General features: G+C 35.7%; 1 protein-coding gene across 3 annotated transcripts in view; it reads right to left on the reverse strand.

Moving 5' to 3' along the window:
• tp53i11b (tumor protein p53 inducible protein 11b) overlaps positions 1 to 18,828 on the reverse strand; it is a 52,527-nt gene extending 33,699 nt beyond the window's left edge. For all 3 annotated transcript variants that reach the window (XM_065283076.1, XM_065283075.1, XM_065283077.1), the window contains exon 1: positions 18,677 to 18,828. The gene's annotated coding sequence lies outside the window, so the exon portion shown is untranslated. The remainder of the gene's footprint in view (positions 1 to 18,676) is intronic.
• Positions 18,829 to 23,227: the final 4,399 nt, after the last annotated feature.

The raw sequence follows: 23,227 nt of genomic DNA on the forward strand, positions 1-23,227 counted from the left end.
ATGACCTATACTGGGAGGCGATGAAGACGTTTTGGTTTCACTTTTCAGGGCTTGTGCGGCATGCTTGGTTATAGGACTGGGTATCGATTAAGATTTTCCAGATCGATTCAATTTCGATTCACAAGCTGTCAAATCGATTCGATTTTGATTCCAGTTCTCGGGACAGTTTTTATTCTCGATTCAACTCAATAAATATAGATTAAATACAAATACTATACTAATAAAAAGAACAGTGAACAGCAGGTTACAAGTGGGTAATTATTAAAATCGATGAAGCACCTGAAACCGCCATTTTAAGCACTGAACTTATGAATGACAGGCTTGTCTCTCGCTCCTTGGTAACCTCGCGCAAAGCAAAAAATAGTGTGACATCTAGTGAAGAAGACTAGTAATTCGATTAACGTTAATCTTTTGTTCAATGTTTGCAGAAATAAATATGAAATAAAAAAATCGATTCTGCTCTTTGAGACCACATTTTAAAAAACGATTAATTGAAAAATAAAAAAAATTTTGCCCAGCCCTACTTGGTTACCACATAAATATAGACATGTGTAAATCATGTCTATTGTAAAAAAAGTTTGCAACACTTTGGATTAGTCCACTTTTCTGGAACTGGCATTGATAAAAGTTGAAATTATTTAGACATGGCATCTAAAAGCGCAGTGCTCATGTATGAGATGATGCAGAAGACAAATACGTCCATCTAGTGCGTGTTTACATAAAACAATGGAAAAGTTGCGAGAATTGTTTATACTCAAAGTGGTGGGAGGCACGTAATGACAGTGAAACAGCACAATGATTGACAGGATGATCAAAAAGAGCATGAGAAAGTTTGTTAATAAAAGTTTGATTTAGTTTAATATAAGCGAGTCTGTCATATTTTATTTTTGGTGTGTTTTAATTCAAAATAATAAAGAACCACAATGTTTTCAAGTAAACATTTTAATTAGTTTTTAAATAAGGGTAGTTTTTTTATTTTTTGATAAACTGTGAACCTGCCAGAATTTTTGATCAAACCACCCAGCAGTACCACCACCCAGCCAGAACCAACATTCCTGCCCCTTGCTGTCACTCCATCTGGATGCTAAGCACCTTTTGTAGTTGACAAAAAAGATTTGATACAGCACTATGTGTTTGTTTTACTAGAGGAGAACTAATAATCAGGGGGCTCAAACTTCTATAAGTCCTAAAGCATGGTTACAAGTCGTCATCTTCAATCTTACATAAAACTCAATGCCTCCATAATGTTCCTGTGTTAGTTGCTGCTGTTTGGGGGATATCTCAGCAGGGTTATGGCACATGTCCAAGCTCTTTGGCCACAGTTGCCTCATTACAAGGCGAAGGCGGAGCCTCATTATTCTCCAAAATCAGCATTCATGTATTTTAAATGATGGGCTCTTTCATGTCCCACTGTTCCTTGAAGCCACTACTAAACATCAGGCGATGGATAATAGGTGCCAATCAAGGGCTCTTTCTAATGCCCTGTGTGAATTATACAGTAAAGCCAGTGCATTTATTATCCTTTCCCTGTAAGAACGTGGAAAACACAAGTCCACCTTTAAAATAAAGTATTTTACAACTTGTGACATTAATGGAGCAGGAAGCCAGGAGACTAAAAATAGCATTGCACTTCGCAGAGAATACAGCAACTAAGAATGTTAAATCTGATAAGTATGTCTAAGGAGTGGTTCACACACTCTTATATTCAAAATTAGCTAGATGCAATGCGGCTAAAAAGAGCACAGGTCTTGAAAAAAAAATCTAACGGTTTTTAATAACAGCAAAACTGTATATACAACAGTTTTAAAAGAACATTCACACGGATACTGAAAAAAACACACCAAACATATCAAAGACATCAGCAATAAACAAGAGTATGACATCAAATTAGGTGTCTATAATAATGTATTGCAAGTTGATCTTCAAATGTTTCAAACATTTGATAAAAAATGTATGCAAAAAGTGGCTGATGGTTGCACAAAACATGGCAAAAAAAAGCGTTACACCTTTAACCATCACTAATAGTGTTATTTCTAACAGCAGTATTCTCCATCAATGGCATTTGGTCTCCTGTAGCAGCTGTAAACCGTTTCAGGCTACTTGGACACTGGGATATTGACAGAGCTGTACTTTTATAGGTTAACACACACTATTCATCCTAAGTGTTACACAATATTCACAGTATTTAGTTGCAGGTATTAATCACCTTAACAATCCATCAATGTCACTGACAACAGAGGAAAACCGAAAAGGAGCAGGGTTTTTAATTTTGAGTTAGATTTGATAACGGTTATCACTTTATCAAACACTGCATTGCACTGTGAAAAGGCTTTAATTTCCTTTTTCATGAGAGAGTAGCGTAGTGAAAGCTTCACTTTTGCAATCAGTGTTCCTGTAGTTCAACTGGTAAAAAATTGCATTAGCAGCGCAAAGACCATGGGTTCAACCACAGGAAAAACATGTTTATTTATTTTATTTTATTTTTAACACCATATCAGAACCAATGGCTATTTTCATGGCAAACATACAACACCATCATACAAACAAAAACCCCACAAACAACATCATTAGATACAACTATTCATGAATAATTTATAAGTTCTTTATCACTTAAAAGAGAGTCAAGATCCTGCCAGGAGAAGTATTAAAAATTGCATTAATGAATTCTCGGAGTAAAATGTTCCCTAATATCATATAAAGCTGGACATTCCAACATAACATGTTTTATAGTCAATTAAATTGACAAAACTCACAAACGTGGTTCTTCCCCTTTTAATAAATATCTTGTATAAGCACAAGAAAAAAAAAACATAAAAAAAGTTATGGACTGAATGCACTGTAGTCGCTTTGACTAAAAGCATCTCCATAATGCATGACAATAAAAATGTAAATGTAATGAAACTGCCTCACTGAAATGCATTATCGACATTGGCTTATTTCTGAATGCCCCTCTCATAGACCTTGCAAATGGCAATAATATCATTAACAGCCTCATCTTCATTTGACCAATCATCACTACTAAATCCATCTTTTTTAAATAAGAGAACCAAAACTTCAGCCGTGATGTCACACCCCATAGCTTTATGAGTCATGTCTTTAAATTTTAAGGTGGGCAAAGCTTCACAGAGAACTTTGCAGATAGATGAAAGACAATCATCAGCAGAAACTATTCAAAACGTCTGTTGATTTTAAGGGATTTCCAGGAAACAGAAACTGATAAAATGAATAATGACCACACTGTAATTTGTTTAAAAAAAGCATCTGCCAAATGCACAAATCTTGTAAATCTTACAGCAGCTATAGACGGTTTCAGCAGTAACAACATAAACAAGCGGCTGTCGCGGTCCGCACGTAACTTCCGGTAAACGAATAAATAACAACAAAGTACTTTAAATGTAGTTTATTTATATAACAAGCAAAAAACAACACATAGATTACATAGGAAACCAAAATATTTCTTATTTTCGACGAGGCATTTGTTCAAGAGATCAGTTTAGCAACTAGTCAGACCATTAAAAAAACAAAACCGGAAGTAAGGTTCGGATCCAGACGTGTATCACGTGCGTCCGATGAAACCGTCTATAGTGCAATAGAGAAATGATTAATAAGCACAAATGATTATTAGGGTAATATTCTTTATTCTTGTGACATAATCGACAACCTGCTGCATGTCTGGTTTTTAAAAAAGCTTAAATAAATGCAGTTGGATGCTGAAAGTACAGTACACTGAACATATTCCAGCAGTTGAAAACATTTCCCATGACAATGTTTTTGCACCCCAACCCTTAGTTCTATACCAGTATCAATCTTCTGTTGTTCAGTAATAAACAACATTTCAAAATCTATTTGTATCTCCTTCTCTCTCCCTCACACACACACACACACACACACACACACACAGCAAGAAGGTGAAAAGAAGTGTTTTCACACAGTTGTTTGGAGAAGCAACCACAAAGGATTTGTTTGGTGTATAAACATGATAAAAGAATTGAAAAAAGAAAGAAAACTGCGTAAGCCTGTATATATAATTTATCGGAAGAATTATTATTCTAGACTCACACAGTCTCTTGTGAATTAGCAACAAGACAGTCAAAGAAAAACAAAAAAAGGCTTTATGTTAAAGCGGTCTTGTATAACATCTCAGTATATCCTGCAACTCACTTTCCAAAAATGCCAATTGCCCCCATTATCTGACATTGCATCATTTACCTAAACTGACCAGGGGTCTCATTTATAAAGCGTGCGTACGCACAATACAAGGCTGGAAACGTGTATACGCCAATTCCCACGCAAAGGTTGTAATCTATAAAAAAACAACTTCACGAGAGAATGGGCTTGCAGGGTGAGATCTGATGATGATTCATGTACGCACACTTGCATCTGTGATTTATAACGGGAGCATTGCTTTGTTTGAGAAGTCTTAATATTTTTTTGCAATCTGCCATTTTTGGCTTTTGTGTGTACGTAGACTTGGTATATGCACAGTTTCATAAATGAGACCAATAAACTTTTGCATTTAAATCACACAAGCACACATAATATGTGTGCTTGACTTGTTGTAACATTTTTCAGATAATATTCCCTTCTGTAACATCATGTTAAATAGGCAGAAGTCACACCACAGAGCAAATGTTTTGGGCAGCCTGGATTTCATAATTAATTTAACACAAAAGAAACTGCATTCACTGACTGATAAACATGTTCAGCAATAAAAATGTTTATCAGTCAATGAGTGTGGTTCCTTTCATCCTGTTCTTCTCTTCAGGTTTAGCTTTTGTGTTTTGTTTCTATCATTGCAAAACATCTTCAATTAAATCCAGATCTACGAATGAGAATTTCTCCTGTGTCTGATTAAATCACTGCATCCTGCCACACAGATATGCTTTTTATATTAAATGAAATTGACAAAAGTGAACTTTGCCAAATAGCATTATGGTGCTCCAATTTGTTCAATAGAAAATCCATACAAAATCTTTCCCTGCTAATGTCAGTAGGCACAAAATCCAACACTAAAGTACTAAGTAAAGCAGCAAAGAATAACATCTGAATATTAAAGTTTTCCACCTTGTGAAGCTTTATAAATTGGATTTTCAGAGAAAATCTGCTGTCACCAATGTTACAACCCATTACAACTTTCTCATCTTTACATGTCAGTCTGTTGATAGAGTACATATAATCCATCAAAGATAGAGTCTAAAGGGTTATTCAGCTGGATATAAATCTATATTATCTAATCGCATCATGAATTTCAATCATAGTGGTATGAAAAATGAATTTGCATACATTTGCATACAAATATATGTTTTTATTTTGTTTAAAAAATATTTGGATATGTTACACCGAGAAGGATAAATGAAAGGCTGTGCATTCGACTGTGCACTTACACTCACGTACACGTATAAATAACTATACTGCTGGCTTCAGCGTGAAGGACAGGGTGATTAAAGTGCATTATTCTGCACCCATGATGCACACAAGCGCTATACCATGCACTCTGCATTGATGCCTTTTTCATACAAAAGACTTTTATGGTGCTTTCTGGAAATTTGGAAAGAACTAGTTAAAATCAACTTGTGGAAAGAACTGCAAAACAAATCTTATGTTATTCTTAGTTAAAAATTAAAAAATTTGCATCCACTGAAAAACATGTATTGACATGAGAGTGACTAAAACAGTATTTTTTATTTTTTGGGTGATGTAAATTTACAAAATGTACTAAATTTAACTCTTTCCCCGCCATTGACGAGTTATCTTGTCAATTAAGAGAAAATATTTGCATAAAAAAAGTGTCTCTGATGAATGTTTATGTTAATCTGCAATACCACGATAATCCACTAAATGGCTTACCCAATTTATGCAAAAACTAAAGCCAAAACTTTATTTACTCATTTTAAACTCTGTTTTGATAATCGTTCTGAATCTGATCTTTAACAAAATTCTTTCATAAAAATGTAATTATTTCAGCTTTTTGCTAAAAAAAAAAAGAATATTTTTAAAGACAAATACCCATTTTTAAGAGTTTATAGACGGTTTCATCGGACTAACAGCCGTTGTCGCGGTTAAGCGTCTGGTCCGAACTTCCGGTTTCAGTTTTTTTAAATGGTATACTAGTTGCTAAACTGAACTTTTGAACAAATACCTTGTCGAAAATAAAAAAAATTGGTTTCCTAGGTAATCTACGTGTTGTTTATTTCGCTTGTTATATAAATAAACTAATTTAAAAGGACTTGGTTGTTATTTCTTATTAGCAGAGTTTACCGGAAGTTACGTGTTGACCAGGAAAGCTGCTTGTTTATGTTGTTACTGCTGAAACGGTCTAAAAGCAGAGAAAAAAGTATAGATATGATTAAATGTTTTTTCCCGTTTTGTTTGTTTGTTTATTGTTTGTTTGAAAGCAGAAGGTTACTTCTTTCATTTGATATTTTTGTATGTTTATATATTTTTAGAAGAACATTTTCCTGGAAGGCATTTTGTGAAACTTTTGTGAAAATCACAAAAATAAAATGCTGACGGGCAACTTTTCAAAAAATAGCTGGCGGCAAATGAGTTAACACACATTGGCACATCTGCAAGCATTGGCACGTCAGAAAACACGTAAAGCAGTCGGCCTTTATCTGGTTTGTGATGACATAGCTGCTAAATCTCTGTTATGTGCAACCGACTGAGAAAACCTGATTAGTTGGAGTTAATGGACAATGTCTGGCCTTGAATTTAAATAAATAAGTAACTGAAAAATTAAAGACAGGAAACTCCACCCACCAATTCCAGGACACAATTTTAACCAAATTTAAAAGAAACAGGCTGCAAACGTGAATTAAGGCAACTGAATCATGCAGAAAACAAACAAGTTGTGCAAGAGCAGGAAACTGCTTACATTCCTCACTACATATAGGGGAAAAAAACAGGAAACTGCGGCACATAGAACGTTCCTTTTGTCAACTACCTGCACGTGCAATAGACAGTAAGATGTGACAGTTGGACAAATTTGGAAAATTATGTATGAGTGATGAGACGAACATTTCTTACCTACAATAATCATGCAAATCTATTCTCAAAGATTTATTGTTACAGATGTTGCAATTAAATTTCAATTTATAAAATTGTACTTTTTCTGTTTGGATACAAATGATGCTTTTCTCAGTACATGTTGCACATTAGCAGTTGTGTTAAAATCCCATCCCCATCTCTCTTTACCCATAAGCTTATGAACAGATGAGTGGAGAGCACTGGAGTGTCCAGAAGAGATGAAGAAAAATTCAACACAAATTACACATACCAGAAGTACATCTAATTTTAAAGCTTTTTCTGTATTTCTATCTCTAACATAACCACATCCTCAAACACTGTCATCCATGTGAAATGCATTCATAAACCTCCATTGAAACGCACAGAGCACCATACAACAAATCTGAAAGAGATCTGTGTTCATACTGCCAATGAGACGTGACAGCGGCGTTTCATACACACATACTGTACAATGTTCTACTGTGAACATACATTTGGTGCTTCGAAGCGTTAGTTGCATCAAAACACTGCATCCCTTTGAAACACCACTTTTCCTTCAGGCTTGGAAACCTTTCTTAATGCTTCTATTATACAATCTTGACTATAAATAGCAGCATTCATGAGGAAGACATATACCAAGACCTTATACCAAGTTATGAATTTTGGGGGATATTTTCAAGTTTCGCTCAAAAGACCAAATAATGAAATTCTAAACTTCAAACTACCACTTACACTAAACACAATATGCCTGATTGGTTGAGTCAGCATGGTATCAGGACCCGCAGAGTAAAAAAAAATTCACTGGATTTCCACTGATTATGAATGTCTCTTGTTAAAGAGCACCTATTTTCCGATTCGTAAGTGTGTATTAGTACATGTTAACGATATGCAAAAGGTACAAACCCCAAAGTAAACAATGACACAAGTTATCATCTCCAGCGTAAATCTCTTTTCTTGGAATACAAAAAAACACATGGATTGTAGGTAACAGTTTACTTTCTGGGATTGGTGATGAAGACAAGACCGACATTATCATAATTCCTCCTGCTTGGACTCACAGCCTGTAAGTTAACTGCTGTTATCATTGCATTGTGACCAAATCTTTCAAACATGGTAAGGAGCTTTACAGTTCCGGCTGACTTCAAAGGTATTCAGGCCAATCACAACGTACAGATTGGCTGGCCAATCAGGGACACAGAGCTTTTCAAATCCATGCGTTTCAGGAAGAGAGTGAAATTTAGAGCTACAAAAATGTATGGTATGTGGAAAATAATGTATTTTTAATCATAAACCACACAAACCCATTGTATTATACCAAATGCACAAAATAACGTTGTTTTTAGCAATGAAATAGGTGAACTATTACAAACTTCGATAAGTCCACTAGCTCCTGTTTGTTCATTAGTTTATCTCATTAAAATTGTATGAGTATGAGTTTGGTAGTCCCAACTATCTTGTTCATATTTAACCACGGTTAAATCTGTTCTGGGAAATTTTGCTTATTTTTCTCCTTAATCAGTGCAGATTCTGCTTGGTGCCACTAACTGGCTCCCTTAAGCTAATCATTAAAAGAAATTCTTGAAACCAATTATACTGTTCTCAATGGGTCCTATTATACTATTCATTTTTTCCAACTTGTGTAATATTACAAAGACCTGCTTAAGTTAAAAAGTTACAAAGCCCATACCAAAATAAAAAAGATAACCTATTAAACAGAAAACAGTCAGAAGAACTACAAAATGACTTTTTGGAACTACAACATGCTTCTTCTGTATGTTGTGACATCACAATTTTGCTCATTTAAATAATTCCTTTTATACACTGTAAAAAATACTTTGCTGCCTTAAATTTTTTTGTTGAATCAACTCGGATTTACAAGTCATTTCAACTTTCTATTATTTATCTTGACTAGAGATGAGTTGTTATAACTACAGTTGAGTTGTTATAACTTATAAAATTAAGTTGACTTTTCTCAACTATATTTTATAAGTTGTGACATCTCATCTCTGTTGACATGACTTGTAAATCTGAGTTGATTTAACAAAAAATGTTAAGGCAGCAAAGTATTTTTTGCAGTGTGTACACAAAAGGAAGGTCCTGTTTGAGTTTTTTTAGTAGTGTGAGTTTAATTCCACCCTGATTCTAAACACTCCTTTTTCAGCCTTCCTATTTTGATTTATACTTCTGTATAGGACCTGGACACTGTAAAGGTTGATTTATATATCCGCAGAAGACCTAACCCATAGCCTTTACGCCGTAGGCTACATTCAGTTTTAATTTATACTTCTAGTTCGTTGTTCCCGCAGACATGCAATTACTCATGCAAATCGTTACTAGACAGTGTCCACGGGGATGCTACAGTATCTAGGCAAAGCCAAAATGCAGCAGCTTGTTCTTGGCATAGGGTAGGGTCTATGTGTGTAGGCTATGGCATATACTCGACACAGAAGTTTAAATTGGACTTAAGATAGATGAATGTTTTTAACTCTGGGCTCACTGTAAGTCCCTGTTCATTGCCTGTAGTCTCTCAATGTAGTTTCAGCCACATCCGCTCTTTAATGAGATAACTAAGGGGCTGTCCACACGGAGACGCGAATCACTGTATACGCATAAATTTGTTATCGTATTGGTGTTTCATCCACACGGATCCGGCGATTTCAGAGAGTGAAACCGCTATTTTTTGAAACCTGGTCCTAAAGTGGATAAATCTGAAACCGACACCCTTGCGGTTTCGTCTGTACAGCCAATCCGTATATTTTGTGAAGCGAAAACGTCATCACATCACGTGTCGGAAGCGTCACACGTATCAGCAACAACAATAACGGCGGATTACGTGATTGTGTTCGTGCTACAGAAGCTACTAAAGCCTACTAGCTTTATTACAGCAAAATCTATTGCGTCTATGCAATTGTGGTGACCAACAAGCGATAATGGACAACACCATACGTTGGCTATGCGCATGCTCAAAGTCTTCTTCTCCGTGTATAGTGTATATCTGTGGCAGAATTACAGCGCCCCATACTGGTCCGGCATATATACTACACCGCTTTCAGTCGGTTTCAGTGGTTCCGTGTTTACGGATTATTTTTTTAGAGCAAGGAAAAAAAATGATCGGATAGGGAATGCACCGGCTTCGTGTGGATATAGCCTAACACTGCATATCACCTAATAATCCCTTCTAGGACTTCATCATCCACTGTGAAAGCTATTTTATGTGACTCACAGATATTGCAAAATTCAGCATGAAAATCAGCCCTTCTCGGATTTGTTAGTACAGGATGTTTCAATGCATCATAGTATCATCATGCTAATTGGCCACTGTTTGTCATCTCAGATACCAACATCAAAAATTACCATATCTAAGGCAGAGTACCCTTAAAAACTTCCACTAATATGATTACTTCTATAAATAAAGGGGCTTCTTTTTAATAAGGGTCATGTGTTGCATAAACATGTTCAGAATCATTACCTACTGCAGTGTACTTTCTTTCTTTCTGGTTACAGTAGGATAACAGAAGTTACATGGTTAAGGATCTTAATGTCGTTAATAAATAATAGAAGAGTTAGTTTTCTATAAAAACGCCACCAGGCCTATTATGCATCTTAGAAAAATAGTTTACCAAAAAGGAAAATGTTCATATCTACTCAAACTGTCATTCCAAACCTGTATGATGCTATTTGTTTTGGTGAATCACAAAACCAAAAAATCATTTTGTAGCTCATGCCATAAAATGACAACTTCATAGTGAATAGGGGTGTAGGCCTATTCCAGAAAGTTTCTTAGGTCTTAACTTAAAATATTAGGTGAAATTATGATTTTTCACAAATGTGTGCTACAGAAGTAAATCTTAAAGGGGTGGTTCAATGGTATTTCATGCATTCTGACTTATTAACACAGTTATAGAGTTGTTTCCTCATGCTAAACGTAGGCAAAGTGTCAAAAAAGAAGTTGGGCGTGTTACAGAGTGTGCCGAATGCACTTCGCCAAGGTTCGTACAAGTTTCAGAAAGTTTTTTTCATTACGGGTCCAGCTGACGTTTCAGGGGTTTCTATACGTATCACTTCTTTTTATGGGCACTTCCCCAGAAAACCCCGCCCACCTGTCAATCAGCGGGAGACGCTAGAAATTGCAAACATCACATCACGCGACAACTTTGTTTAATTTCAAAACTCAACAACGGCATGAAAGAAGAAGTGTGTTTTTGTATGTAAGGAGAAGAAAGCCAGCCTTATGGAAAAAATGGATATAGTAGCAGCGGAGTTTTGTGTGTGTGTTTGATGCACTGGTTTTCATTGAAAAGTCCTAACTGGGTCATGAGTTGCATGTGGTAAGTAAGACTTCTGTCTTATGTATAAAATAGGCGCGTGCATATTATATAAATTACACGAACATGTAGTGAATCATAAGTTAAACAGTGTTGTATAGTGTTGCTCGCTCCTCCCACTGTAGTAACTCCTTCTTCTTCATTTTTTCGTACGTTATCGGAAACATTCGGTAAAGCTTTCTTTTATAAATCTGATTAAACTAAAGACTCTTCAGAGATATAAAGGATGTAATACTACTTTTTAGGTACTCCAGATTAACATCAGAAAAGCAGAAACGGCATGTGTTATGTGAGCTTTAAGATTTTTATCTTCTCTCACCAAATCTTACCTCATCTTATTATGTTCGGCTATCAACTTTCAGGTATGTTATCAAGCAACCAATAATGCAAGAGCTCCTGCTATAAAAATACAAAAAAAAATTCTCAGTGCGGCAGAAAAGGAATTTGGTAACACTTTATTTCGATAGTCCACTTTAGACATTTTACTAATTATAAGTAACTTTGCAACTACTTATCAACTACCAATCTTTAGAGAATTAGTAGATTGTCTGCTTAATATCTACTAACACTTTATTGTGATGATATCTCAACAGACTTTCAACTGACTATAAGTATCTTTGCAGGTGCATGTCAACTTATTCCACTAACCCAAACCTCTTCCCTAACCCCAACCATTAGAGTCTACTAATACTCTAATGACAGTTAGTTGATGTTTAGTTGCAAATTATTGAAAGTTAGTTGACATGTAGTTGCAAAGTTGTTTATAGTTAGTAGAATGTCTAAAGTGGACTATCAAAATAAAGTGTAACCAGGAATTTTATTAAATTCATTGTAATCTCATGGGAGTCCTTGTGTTTTTAATGTTTAATGATCAATGCACTTCACATCATCTGTGAGTTACATCTCATAATTCTTCCTAAAGTGGCTTAGTGCCAGGATACTACAATTTAACATTTGAAAGAGAGACAAAATTGAAGTGGAGTCAAGTGTTTACTGTTTTCATCATGATCCCATCAAGTGTTTACGGATAAGGAAACTTTACTGTTTTTTAATAATGAGGGATGACAGAGATTAAAAGTTCGCTTCAGTAGCGAGACACATTCAATTAAGAATTGAGTGATATTGTGGCTATTTGTAAAGGTAAAAAATATTTAAAGTGTCTTTAACCTCAAAACAAACAGTGCTGTTTATCAATGAGGTGTTAAAAATATCATGCCATTCTCCACCAGGGCCCTCATAATGTGATTGTTACAGTTGGTTTTTATTTAAGTTTTGAGTTAGGACTGTGTAGTTATCCTATAAAAGTTAAGAAAGTTTTTATGATTTTTTTTGTCAAGTTGCTTCTGTAATATCACTTTCCTATCTTTAGTTAAGACACTGCTCTTAGGAAATGTTATTTTGTAATAGCTTTTGTCTTAAATGTGGTCCTATCTGAAATGACTATGCTTATTAGAAAGATAAGATATTAAAGTTGCAATATTACTGTAATACAACCCCACGAGCAGTAATAAAAATTGCGAATCAATAAAAAAGTTCATGAATTTAATTTCTGCTTTATGTTCCACAAAATATAACAACATATAAGAACCATGTCATTTTGGTAACTCAAAAAATGTGTATTTTTATTTAAGTAATCTCTATAACATTTATGATGTTGCGCATCATAAACATAACATTTCAATTATTTAAAATCATTTCCTGACTATCATCTGCATGCCACAGATAATGCTGATATAGTTTAACTTGTTTTTTACCTGCAATCTTCTCCTAACCTCAGATGTTGAATCTTAGCTCATCTGTGTCATGACAAACAAATGCAGTGTGTGTAGAGAAAGTACAAGTCAGAACAACTCAAATCAAACCATGGTAATGAATTAACTCTCAGAGACGGCACCCAGTGTAATCTGATAAGGCCAAGCACAAGCCTCTAGGGTTTCGATGGTTTTGGCAGACACTTTTTGCCTATTTAGAAATATTTAGCTCCAAATCTAAGGCACATTCTTGTCTTATCGGTTTAAACATTTCAGCACATGGACTAAAAATGAAAGCGATTGTTTTCTATCAGCCCTATAACAACGCAATCTCTAAAGGGGCTGGCCTGCCTAGGCGTAGTAATCCAATCTGTGAGAAATCCAGGGGAGGACATCTGTTCATTTTGTGGCACAGCGGTGCCCTGCTGACATAACAGTAGTGAAGGAAATGAAACTAAAACCTACCTCTGAAAGTCTAAATACTAAGAACACTCCTTCTTTCTCTCACAATCTCCTATTTAAGTGACAGATTCTGTCAAAAACTGGTGGCAATACAGCTGCTCTCAAGTATAAATAGACTCCAGTGTTTGGGCTTTATTTGTCAGCATACAATATTTTCTCGCTATAATACACCCAGTATTTACTCTCCCTGATGTCATTCAAAACCTGTCTGGCATTTTTTTACACAAAGGTGTTTTTTACAAACAGCATCAGCATCTACGCTTTATCATCATTTTAAAGCTTGACAGCCCTAGTTGTTATTCACTGTCATTTTATGAAAATATATTTATCTAAATTCACACCTGTGTCCTGAGACACCTACAGTAAAGACATGAGGGTGAAAATAATGACAGGAATTTTCGCACTTTCATTGAGATCACTCCCACCAAGACCAAATATGGGACATTGGAGTCCACGTAGGATTGGTTATTGTGTCCAAATGTAAAGTTAAATGTGGATCATGACCATTGAAGCTTTTTAAACATTTATAACAACACATGTAATATAAGATAAAATCAGAGCCTTATAGTATTATGACAGCTTTTTCTTCACACATCTTATCCTGATCGGACAGGGAACATAAGTGATGCTCTCAACTAATCATGTGTTAGAGAGGTTGCATGTATCCTGTAATACAATATGGCCTGTGTCACATTCATATGAGACTTTATCAACAAAGAAAACAAATGAAAACCGTAAATGCCAAAGACATTAAGAAAAGTAATTATGAATGAATGGATTCTTGGAGGGCAAGAGGGCAAAGTATTGTGTCAATAACAATAGCTCGTATCACATTTTAAAGCCTGTTCAGCACACAGAGATAAAGTATCTCGCCTGCACAATCTATAGCTAAAAGAAACATAAGGCATTTGAGACTAAACAACTCTTGACTAGCTCAAGTATCCCGAGTGTTTTTCCAATCTAGAGCGTTCAGCTGAGCTAAACTCCAGTGTTAAGAAATGCTGCACTTCTGTGAAGATACCACTTTAAACTTTAACCTATTTCTTGGGATACGATATATAAAATATAAAAATGTAACATTAATAATTTATCTCAATTTCTATCCATCCATGGGACTTCAGTCCATGAACTTACTGTTTTCAGTGCTATACTCTGCTATTTGAGCTACTGAAAACATCATGAAACAATGCAACTTAAAGGGTCATAAAACCCTCCACTTTTAGTTGCAGTCTACCTCACTACTATTGTTTAAAAAAAAGCAACCTAAATGGGTGTGGGCGGCTGGGCGCTGTAAGAAGAAGGGCGAGGAATGGGCGTGGCACGTGAGAAATAGAGGGGATGAGCAACTTTCATACTGTCAGTCGCCTCTATAAATATCATCGGGGAACAAATATTAAAATGTATTCAGAACAGTAACAGCAGTATTGCAGAAAGAATTAAACTGCGTATAATTAATATAATAATGCCTTCATGAGAAAGGTCAAAGTCAACCTTGATGGCCAATCAACTGCCAGCAATCCGTTTCATAAACAGAACTGGCAACCCTGCATTTCACTATTGCTTTGGAAGCTGACCTTCCAAATATGGTAGTGGCACCACATTATCGTTTACACATTTTAGGTATTCGTCCAATCACAACGCAGCCCTGACAACATTGCGGGCAAATCCTGCAACTTATACCACGAACACAAACACTTGTGAAATATAAACGCCTCTCTCAACTACTACATGATCTTACTATCTGAAGTGTCAGGACACACTCACATTTTTTTACTGCAGAGGTTTTTAAACTGTGGGTCGGGACCGCGGGGGAACCTTACGATCTCTCTGATGAACCCAACACGGAAGTGACTTAAACTGCAATTCATCGACCGGCCGCTAGAGGCTCCAAAAGGGAGTCAATTCCAGAAGACCACCATGTTAAAATCACCAACTTTACAGCAGAAAATAATGTGTTTCAGGGCTCCAGACTGCCCCCAAATGGTCGCATTTTGCCCCCAAAATTTGAGAGTGTGCGACTGAATTTTACATCCAGTCGCACGTGTGCGACCAGTAAATTTGACCCTTTTTTTTACACGTTAAACGTGAAAGGGACACGTCAATGAATCCGGAATCTGTGGCAGGCCAATGAGTGTGACAAGGATAGGGAATGGGCACTGTAAGTGGCTAATGTGTGGAGGGGGATATAGTTTTAATTATACCATACTTTTTTTTAAAAAAATGTCAGTGTACCTTCTATGTTGCATCTTCAAAAGTGCACAATAAAATGTGACACTGAATTTTAAACAGCACATTGTAATTTCTGCATCTACCAACAAAGTATTTATTAGTTATACAGTGGAAAGTTGTATGGTGTGTGCCCCTAAATTTTCTGGTTGCGCCACTAAAATTTTCAGTTGGGGGCCACTGTGCTCCTAGTGAAAAAAGTTAGTCTGGAGCCCTGTGTTTACAGCCTGGTACAAAAAAAGTGTTTTGGGTCTATATAGCTAATTTTGTCCTTCATGACAACTCTGAGGGGGGTGAATTTTTTGTAACTCATCCGTTTAAATTATATTAAGCCTTAAAGGTCTGCATAATTTAGGGCATGGCCACTTGAGGGGCGGGTGAACTTCCACTGCTGTCACTAGAGTTGAGCTAGGTGGGCGTGCTTTCAGCAACAAGCCATCTCAGCATTACCCACGTACCACCTTTTTACCCATTTTCGGTTATACACGAGTGATGCGCGGCGAAGATGGCAACGGCAGGCACCGCCTACTAGTGGCTTCAAAAAAAGCTCTTCACAAACCTATGGGTCACGTCACGGATGTTTTTTACAGTCTTTGGTCGGGATCCACTAGTGGGTCGCACAGTGATACTGCCAAACCTAAGCACACATATCAGAGGATGCATTAGAGTTTTCATTGTCCATTATTTTCAATCATGAACTTACAGGATTAGATAAGTTAGAATGTTGAGAACAGATAAATACAAGAGCGTATGTGCGTACATGTTCAGCACCACACTAAGAGTGTTTTCAACATCATGCAGCGATCAGATATTACAAAACCGATAATGGGCAAATGTTTAAATATCGGGGACAATATCAGGAAACAGATATATTGGTCAATCTTTAGTTTCTGGGATAGTTTTGAATGTCCATTGCACTCGACATGTTACGCTGATCTGGCAACCCTGCCAGACTCTCCTTCTGGCCTGCGTGTGCTGTCATGATTAACTATGAGGTAAGCTGTACTCCAATACAGCACCACATCACAACCTGTGACGTTGACACAAAGTAGACTTTAAAACCGGAAGGTGAAAATAGCGCAAACAATCTCAAAACTACCTAGTTATCTCCTACTGTTAAAATGAATGGATTCTATTGCTAACATTGTATTCTATGATGTGTAACAAAACCACCTCTGTTAACATCTCAGGAAATGTTGTTTAGTATTTCATGTCCCTTTACGTTTGTTCCGTGTGAACATCTGAAAATATGGTGACATTACAGTTTTACAAAACAGTGCTTAACAAATCAACCCAGAGATAAAAGAAGACAGGAGAGAAAACAGGTCACCATCTGCTAGTTTTATCCAGAGTGCCGTGATGCGTGCTCATTTGGACTTGCACCAAAGCTGTTTGCCTCTTTACAGTAAATTTATCACTCATGTTATTAAAAATAAAAGAATCATATTGATAAGAATTACATTCTTTACAGGTCACCTTACTGCGCTGAAACCCCATGGCCTTTTTAAAGGAGAAAATTCATAAAACTAAGCAATTGCATGTCAGACTGAGCTTCCACATGTACTGTACACATACAGTAAGTGTCACAAAAGTGCTTAAGATTATAGATCTTCACTGAGACAGGGTTATTCTGGTAAAACTGGTGGGACCAGCTTGAGTGCCTACATCAGTAGTTAACGAATCATAGCAGTCTACAATGTGGGTTATTGAAGTGAAGCTGTTTTATGACAACGCACACAGAAACAAATGGGACTTTGGGAATTGCTCCGAAGCAGCAAACACAAACGTGGGCAAATGACAGAAAATTAAGACACAAAATGTTCAGACATTAGCTAAATAATAACTCACACCTGCTCTTGGATTTCATTGCAAAATGTAAGCAACAATTACTCTCTAACAAACACATCTGACAGGGAGCAGAGACTACCAGGAAGAGCATTACAGTAAAACCACAAATAGTTACTACATGAAAAATATAATTACAAGCAAAGCATCAAATGTTGCTACTCTGGAAATACCGTAGGTTCATTTAATGCCTACAGGTTTGTTCCAGGGGGTTCTTGCATGAAAAAGCCACGAGTCACGAGATTATAATTCAGCCCATGCTTTGATAAAAATCTGTTTGTGGAAAAAAAGTGTTATAAAAATATCTCCAGAGGCATGTCAAACAGGTAACAGACTTTCTGCTTTAACTCTCAGCTACAGATAACTAAGTATCAATCTCTGAATTTTAGACCACTATTCCTCAACAGATCTCCACGTATTTTAAAATATACATATGAAGGGAAAGAAAGAAGTAATGACGATAACTTAAAACGATTAATCTGTAAGAAGGGTGGGGCTCTGAATCAGACAATTCCGTAACCCAAGGCTGCAAAATAATAGATAATCTGAGCTATACTTACAACAATAGAAAGCAAGCAGAAACTGTAAGGGGTCGGACTCGTTATTTTTTTCAAATGCTTGTGAAGCTCATAAGGCTGAAAAACGGCACAAATGTGTCTCAGTTAGTGTTTATTACACAATACAAGTCTTGCTTATTAAACACTGTACAAGGAAGTTGCCTTGAAACAAATATTATTACCACAACACTGCCCGTTTTGTGAAGTAGTAAACTACTGCGCGGTCGAGCGCGTGCATACCTTCAGTACACTTTGATTAAAAACCGCTTACATTACTTAATACAACACATGTTGAATATTGAAAATGGTCCGTTTATATACTTATTGAAATTAAGTCCTTACTGAGAAACTGAACCAGTTTTTTCTATCAAGGTTTGCTCTGTCAAGCCTTGCACGAGACTCAGTCAGTAACTGTTAGTTACTCGTGTGTATAACTATTTCACATGGAAAGGTGTATCGACTGCACAGACCAACATTTAACAAAAATGAAAAATGTCTTTCTTACCACTTTAGTAGAAAGAAGACTCTGTTTTGTTCCCTCTCTGGTGCGGGATTTGTGGTAAGCGGTCCGATTAATCTGCTGATAAATTTACATTGCAGTGCTCTTTGGGTTTGCAAACAACCACACTCCGACGGATCTATAAATTTACCGTAATGTGCGACATGCACGATAGCTGCGCAACTCGCTCTACCGTAATCGCCTACGTAGAGAGGGGATGTCCAATGATATACAGATTTTATACTGAAATAAAACACTATTCTCAGAACTTGCTGAAAAACATTGTAATAGTCTAAAGCTATGTGAATAAATTGTTATAAAGAGGGACTCAATCTTTAAACAGCTAATGTAGACTTCCAAATAATAGAAACCAAACAACATGGACTCATACAAAAAATATCCTTCTCAGTCATTACTGCCCATGAGAAAAAGTACAGTAGTATACTTTACTATCTACTGTTGTAAACTAGCAAAATTCCTTAATACTACAGTTGTTTTTAAAATAATCGTGCAGTGTTATGGTGTTTGCTGTTACAGAAACAATCTCCTCTGCCTGTATTTATTATTGTTTTGGGATGCACAGGACGTTTCTGTGTGGTAATCTTTAGCCATTAGGCGTGTAGCTAAACATTTTGTTACTTTGTGCACTTCTGCGGGGTCAAGTTTGAAGGGTGTGTTGTCAAACAGTAACTGAAAATCCTACTGCACCTTTCTGCTGTATGTATTTGCCAATATTTGGCCAATCTGAGAGTTTTGCCTTCAATAACAGAACTAAAGATTGGTAAACAACAAAATGTTACTTAAAAAATCAAGGATGTTTGTGTACCCTTGAAGGGCACTAAGGGTATAGGACACCACTAAATGGGTTGTCTCAGATAAAGAAAACATGGCGAAAAGTGTTTCAGATGGCTATGGGACAGTTGCACATGTCATGGAAAAGGACAGTTTAGCTAAGGATATTGATTACTGGTGATAATGTTGTAAATAGTTTCCAGTTAATTGCATAAAGTGAATGTTTCACCAATACAAATCAAAGATTTTTATGACATTGTTCTGCAATTCAGCTTCTTATCACATCTTATTCCAGACTGCAAGGTAAACCAAACATCATTAGCTTTTTAAGGAGAATGAACTGCTCAGTATGTTTCACTTCAGGAGGTATTTAAAAACCTGAAACCTAAACTACCCTTAATATATTTTTAGTGATATAGTCCTTTACATGTAAATTTAGGTAAGCTTTTTGTATGGCAAGGAAGTAAATGTGTTTTTAATGTGTGATGGTTTGCCCTGGTTAGAGGTGATGACATTAATAATCTTCACCCACACACAGTTTATGTAAACAAACAGTTCTCGTCTTACCAAAAGAGCACAGGAGATATAACAAGCAATGAAAACATCAAGCCCTTGTGCACCTGATAATCTTAAAATAACTCACTGTTTCATTTGCTAAAGACGTGCATGCTATTTGTGATCAAACAAATATACACTTGGTAATCACTTCAGTTGTTGCATTTGTAGTACGAAATTCTTCTGCAGAAAAATAAAAGCATGTTCATAATTGGATGTATAGTCTGGACATGAAACTAACCTACATAGAAAAATCTCTGGAGACGCCAACCCACACAGTCTTTTCAAACTGAAATGTCTTGCCAACATAATGTTTAATATTTCAACGTCGGTATACACTTGAAAAAAAGAAACACAGCTTTCCTTGTCCTCATTTTCTCAGTAACAATGCTGAATATTATAAGCATGTCTATTTTTATTGCAAGAATTTGCTTTAGATTTAAAAAATAAAATAAGAAAATACAAATGTGTATTGTTTCTTAAAAATATTTTACTATAAGACATCATGATATTATAAAGTGACAGCACATTTTTTGTGACAGTTATTTTGTAGTGGCAGCACATTTCTGAAAACGGGTTAACCTTTCATATTTGCCTGCTGACCATAAAGGTTTTCTGCTCAGTATTGAATTTTTTTTTATAAATATGTCAAAAGTGATGTTTGTCCTGTGAAAAACTGTTTTTCTGTATTAAACGGTTTAACTGCATGACAGAATCTGACACAATCTTTCTCTAGTCTGATCCATATAAACCATGGGAATAGGATTCCTTATCTGTATATCATCTTTGTAGAAAGAGTTCTCTAAAAAATAAATTTCTGAAACCAAGGTTCATGGCTATTATATTTACATACGTATTGTTCAATATTGTGAAAATGTTTCACAATATTTCATCAATATATGCTGCATATATGTGGATCAAGAGTCGTCAAGAGAAATATGTTCAATTTTAAACTTCTGTTAGCTCACATGAAGTAAAATGTAACTTTTTTGATGTTTCCTATAGACTGCAAACCTGTGTGATATAAGAAAAGGGCTTTTATAATTATATATTAATTAAATATGATTAAGTCCAATTTCTAATAGCAATTTCAAAGCTATTGATTTCAGATTGTTTGAGTTGGGGCCTATATCAGATTGCCAAACTAGCTTTTTAGTGACTTACAGTACACTGTAAAAATAAAAAAATTTGTCAAATTAACACATACTTTTATGTTATTTTAAAGGGGACAAATCATGAAAATCTTACTTTTTCCATGTTAAGGTGCTATAATTGGGTTCCCAGTGCTTCTATCAATCTAGAAAATGTAAAAAATATCAACCCAGTAACTTAGTTTTGGTAAACCATTCTCTGCAAGTGAAAAAATAGGCCATTGAAATGTGGCTCCCTTGTGATGTCAGAAGGGGATAATACCACCCCTTAATCTGCACTATCCAACAGCTTATTTGCATTTAAAAGACACACCCGAAAACAGCTGATTTTTGCTCACACCTACACAGTGGCAATTTTAACATGCTATAATAAATTATCCATATATTTTGAGCTAGAACTTCACATATGTACTCTGTGGACACCAAATATTTTTTTGACATCATAAAAAATCTTGTGAAATGTCCCCCTTTAACTTTAACAAATTAAGTTAAAGAATTTCAACTTGATTTATATGTCAACTTTTTTAAGCCAAAGCTTAAAATAGTAAGTTGAATTGACATTTAAACCAAGTTGTTTTAAATGGATGCTGCATTTTTTACAGTGTAGGAATGTATCATTAATTTTTCAAAAAAGCACATCTGTGGAAGGATATCTATCAATATATTCACTGGAAGAAATCTCTGAAAAGAGAACACATTTTAAATTAGTAGATACCAAGTGTTGATACTGCAGACATATGACAAATAAAGTCTCAGTGAAAATAAACAAGACTCATTACTCATGCAACACCCTCTAATCTCTGGCTCTGTATAAAGAGACTTTTATAAATGTCAGATGCAGGCTTTTGAGAACCATAGGACATGAATATGAATGCATTCACACAACCTTTTGTCACATCTGATCTGCTGTGTAGCGGTAGACTTTCTTTTCATGAGTTTTGCATTGCACTGATAAAATCTGGTGCATCTTCTTCGAGAGTATTATTGCTATTATTCAACCATGAACTGCCACAGTGTCACTGAAACATGATATGACAAATGAGAACTTGCATTATTTTCAACCTATTTGGGTCAAAAAGGAGAGAAATCAGCAATTGGGTTAAATTAACCCATAAAATATTTATATTTGATAAAACAAACGCATAATAAAGCATTTTGGTTTGAAACAACCCAGTTAAATTACAACCCAACTGTTTTGGTTTCTCTCAGATTCAGGAAAGAATTATTCCATGTTAAAATGAAAAGCTTAGTCGTTTATTAATGTAGATCAGTAGTTCAGTAATTCCTGGGTGTGATATAGAAAAAAGACAAGTTTAAGGCTTGTTGAACAGATATACGTACTATATACTGTATGTTTTATACATTTTTTTTTTACATTGGTGAGGTAATTTAAAGCTTTAGCTCATTTCAAGATTTGAGTGGCCTTGAGGTGTGCACAAAAGAAAGGTGTAAAGACTCAACAGTGTTAATAAGATGATTAAAAAAAGAAAGCTAGGACATTTAACCTACACCCATTTGTATGGATTACCCATAGACCGGAGCACGGAGATGCCAGTTAGATCTATCAGAACATGTCAAGACACTGCTCTGTTCATTTTGCTTCTCTGTTATCAAGCACAGCATTGATTTAAGTGGCGTAGGTGTTCCTTCACATTGACTTAGCCAGACAGGACCAGTTATAGTTTCCTGTGAAGCCCAATGGCGAATTCATCTTTCCGGTCAAATGAAACCACCTATTTGTTATCATTAATTAAAGCATTTTTGACAGTACTGCAGATATAAAGGAGCCTTTAATGTGACAGAAATGATGATTGAATTGTAAAAAAAAAACTTCAAATGGACACTCTCAGAACATTACTTGTTCAAAGCTAAAAAAGAAAAAGCTCGAAGGCTATTGGGACTAGATAAAATGAATCGACATCAAACGTTGCCAATAAAAAAGACTGAACACAGGCATGTGGCAATGAATCAGCACTTAAGCCATAAGAGTCCAGTTACTTTCACCTTCTTGAATATGTACAGTGCTCCTAACAGGCATTTGAATACTCTTTAGATGTAA

Source organism: Paramisgurnus dabryanus, chromosome 9, assembly GCF_030506205.2.
Source record: "Paramisgurnus dabryanus chromosome 9, PD_genome_1.1, whole genome shotgun sequence".
Lineage (NCBI taxonomy): Eukaryota > Metazoa > Chordata > Actinopteri > Cypriniformes > Cobitidae > Paramisgurnus > Paramisgurnus dabryanus.